Genomic DNA, 4,033 nt, shown 5'->3' with positions numbered 1-4,033 from the left:
ACTGAGTTTGTGTGGTTGGAAATGTGCCTTCCACCTCTTTTAGATGCTCATTGATGCCCACCTGGAGGAGACTGTAAGGGAGGGAGGCAGGAAAGCTCATACCGTTCACTTCTTCGTTTTCTTCCAAAGCGCACACCGTTGGACGATGGAACCGGCGTGATCGTGAGATTTTATACGTCAAAAGAATCCAATACACGAGATAGCAGCGATGAAAATGAAAGTTCAATACATCAGCATGATGTTTTTCTTTTTGGTGGTGTGAGATTCTCTGTATGCTTCAGTTACTACCCAAGGTGATGCAAGAGATTAAGATTTTACCGCGCTACCTCATGTGATCTTCTCTTTGGACACATTTGGAGCAGGTTCTCCCACCGTTATACATACTTTAAAATTGAAGATGTAGGCCGCATAAATTTCCGCAGGTGAAGAAGTCACTCCTTCAGCATCAAAAACAAACTAATTTTTATTTTTTTGTTTCTCAATTGCAAGTATACTAAATTACTCAAATTCTTGCCTATTTATTGTTAATGTTAGGAAAACTTGAACTTTCACTTTCAGTGTTAATGCACTAAAGTTTAGTAGGTATTATCTCTAACTTGCTGCTAAATTCGTAGATGACAATTATCTTAGCCATAACCATTATAAGCTTGATGAAACCTCCTGTTTTACTGCAGATTTCAACATCAAAGTTTTAGTTTATTTTTCTTTGTAGGATGGGTATACATCATTCTGCCATTAATGTATTTTCTTATCTTATGCAAAAAAAAAATTCTAAAAGCTCTATCGCAGAGATACTGAAAGGTAAATAATGATTTACTTCCATAAATATTATTACGACAGGGGGTTCGGGATTAACGACATCGAGATTAGCAACATAACGCGATTAATGACACAAAATTATATACAGATACTTTTGCCTAGTATTGATAGTTTATAAAATCATTTCTGAAATACTCCTACACGTTTCTATACATTGCATTGTGAGAACTTTTCGCTAAATTGCATCTAAATGTTTTTGATACGATTAATTTGAAAATATTTTTCGTTTCTTCTTATTGGAAAATAATTTTAAAATATTTCATTTTTTAAAGTAAAATTTTTGAATATTCTAGCAATTTATTGTGGAACTAAAGACAAGGAAGTAGGGTAACGTGTGGTATTTCTGGACAAGGTGCTTTTCGGGGCATAATATGGGCATTTTGAGACACATCAAAAATCCTATAAATATTTATTTTCTAATTATTTTAAAGTTCTATATGAAATACTAAGCTCTTTACGTATCAGTTAAACATAAAACTTTCTGCATTTTTTTTAAAAATGCATAAATCGGTCCCTCGTAATCCGAACAACTCGATTTTTTGCAAAATTCGTTTTTTTTTGCTTTTCGGGTACTTCTTGACACCCTTTACCTTCCCCGTGAATATTATACCGAAAAGTTAATTATTCCCAAAGTTATATGGGTTCCAAATCTTAAAAATCCTATGATCAGCATGTAAAATCTCAGCTTTAAATCGCTCTCCTGAAAAGTTGGCCATTCGCGAGTTGTTCGGTTTATATTCTGAGGGATCGAAATTTTGCATTTTTTTAACATTTTTCGATAAGAATCTTATTCTGGATAGCATAAGGAACATAAAAATTTGTATCAAAAAAGAAAAAAATTATTTGAGAAGTCGTTAAGCTGTTTGAAACTTGAAAGTGCTAAAAAGTGTCCTGAAATACCACACGTTACCCTACATTATTATCTTCACAATATAATACTAAAAAAAATAATAATTTTGAAAATTTTAAATTAACTTCAAAAATGTATTGCATTATATTATTGTGTTTTTTATTACTTTATTTGAAAGATACTCCTACGCCTCCAACGCATTCTGAATGGATTCCATTTTACTAATTGAAAATTCGCACAGTTTATTCTAGTTTCGCCAATTTGCTTTACGGGATAGGCTGTAAGTAAGATTTAATACCGAAACTAATAGCCTTAGTTATCTACATTTTCATAAATGAGAAATGTCTATGGTCCTATTAAAGCGCTCACAGTGGCAGATTTCCCATAGTAAAAAACATTTGAGGATCGATTTCGAAAGCCAAAGAAAAAAAAAACGTTTAATGGTGCTATTTCAATGAAAAAGTGACCAAGTTTTTTAGCACATTACTGTTCTCAAGTACTAAAAAGACTACATCTGTTCCTATACGTCATTTCAAGGAAAATAATGAGTAGAAAATATTAATGCTACTCGTCGACTTTTCACCACTGAGAATTCACGGAAAAACTCATGGAAAACCTGGGAAAACCGCGGTCGAGGCTAAAGTTGCCAACTCTCGACCATCAAACTGCATCACGCCACCAAGCTGACATGACAGGTTACTCCACACTGACTGAATATCAGAGCATTGTGATCGGGTGAAAGCTTGCTGGGAGGAAATATTCGAATTCGGATTTCGGTTGAGCTTTTCTTTTGTGTCGGTTCCTGTCATGACTATTTCGTGATTTTGAAACACGACGAGGACTGGGGAAAATATGAAGTTTTTGTGTAGAGAGAAGAACCTTACATCCTGTCAATCATGATAAAGAAAATGTTGAAAATACTATGAATTTCCCAACCGAAATCCGAATTCGAATATTCCCGTCGAGCAAGCTTTCACCCCCGATCACAATTCCATCTGACATTAATTGAAATAACTTGTGGGAACAGTCATGGTCTTTTTAGTACTTGAGAACAGTAATGTGATAAAAAAACATGCTCATTTTTTCATTGGAATAGCACCATTACTTCTCATTCCGTCCCTATAATGGTTGAAGTATTTGCCGGTCTAATTTCGAAGTGTCTCGAATGTGAAGAACATGTTTCAGTTTTCTCTTTATTAAATCCTCTCATAATCACTGAGTAACTCTTGGCAGCTTTTTACTCTATTTGTGGAGCCCAGAATGAAAAATGAACATATCCTATGCTTGAACTATAGGATAAAATTTTTTTTTTCATTCTGAGCTTCAGATTTCACAACTTTTTTTTTATAACCTTGCGCAAATTTTTATGGTTCAGGCACACCTTTTAGATCAGAAAATTTCATGAAATCAAAATTCACATCCCTTAATTTTTCACACGTTTAACATACGTCAATCTCATTGTTTCGCACTCCAAATTCGATTGAGCTAAATTAAAGTTGCTGTGACGTTTAAAAGGAGAAGAAGAGTGCGAAAGAATGAGACAAACATATGAAAAACATGTGAGAAATAAAGGCATTCCAATTTCGATTTCATGATATTTTCCTGATCTAAAAGGTGTGCCGGAACCATTAGAATTGAAATTCGAAATTGAATTTTTCGAACATAAACGATATTTTGTGCAAATAGAAAGCTTATACCTTTTAAGCTAAGACACTTTTGGAGAATGAAACTACAGCTACGAATGCTCAAAATGCATTGTGTTATATAATATTACCAGTAATTGATCTTTTATTGTAATTCAAATTTTTATTTTTCACTGTTTAAATTTGGGATTCTTTGATCGTTTATGGCTCTGGCACTTAGAACAGGAAAATTTCATAAAATCAAAATCTTTCTTCAAAGTGTAGCATATGTCAATGTCTATCTTACTCTTTTACACTCATCTTCTTTTGAACATCACACCAAATTAAATTTAGTTCAGTCCAATTTGGAGTTCGAAAAGGCTTTTTCAAATCTTTTCAGAAAGAAAGGGACGCGAATTTTAATTTCAAGAAGTCTTACCGATCTGAAGATGTGCCAGAGGCATTATAAACTAGTTTAAATTTGTAGTGAATCGGTAGTCACCTAACACCATGCTCTAAAAAGATCACTAATGGTTCTTCTTGCAGTCTTGGTCGTTTTTCCCTTCATTCTCCTTAAGTTTGCTTTTGCTAAATTTTCAGGATTCAGCATGAGTTTCTGCTGTATATTGAAACCCATATTTGTTTTAGTAACAAATGCGACGATTTATCTTAGCTGCAGCTCTTCTCAACTATATTGCTAAGGCTTCCAATTAATTCAATTGACATTCCATTTTCGGTTCTA

The 4,033-nt window shown here is 33.6% G+C and overlaps 1 protein-coding gene across 20 annotated transcripts in view; it reads left to right on the top strand.

Moving 5' to 3' along the window:
- LOC129803415 (coiled-coil domain-containing protein CG32809) overlaps positions 1-4,033 on the top strand; it is a 207,679-nt gene that overhangs the window by 140,932 nt on the left and 62,714 nt on the right. The gene's annotated exons all lie outside the window — the stretch shown is intronic.

The sequence above is a fragment of the Phlebotomus papatasi genome, chromosome 2 (genome assembly GCF_024763615.1).
Source record: "Phlebotomus papatasi isolate M1 chromosome 2, Ppap_2.1, whole genome shotgun sequence".
NCBI lineage: Eukaryota > Metazoa > Arthropoda > Insecta > Diptera > Psychodidae > Phlebotomus > Phlebotomus papatasi.
Note: the sequence above shows the minus strand (reverse complement) of the source record. Positions and strands in the feature narration are given on the sequence as shown.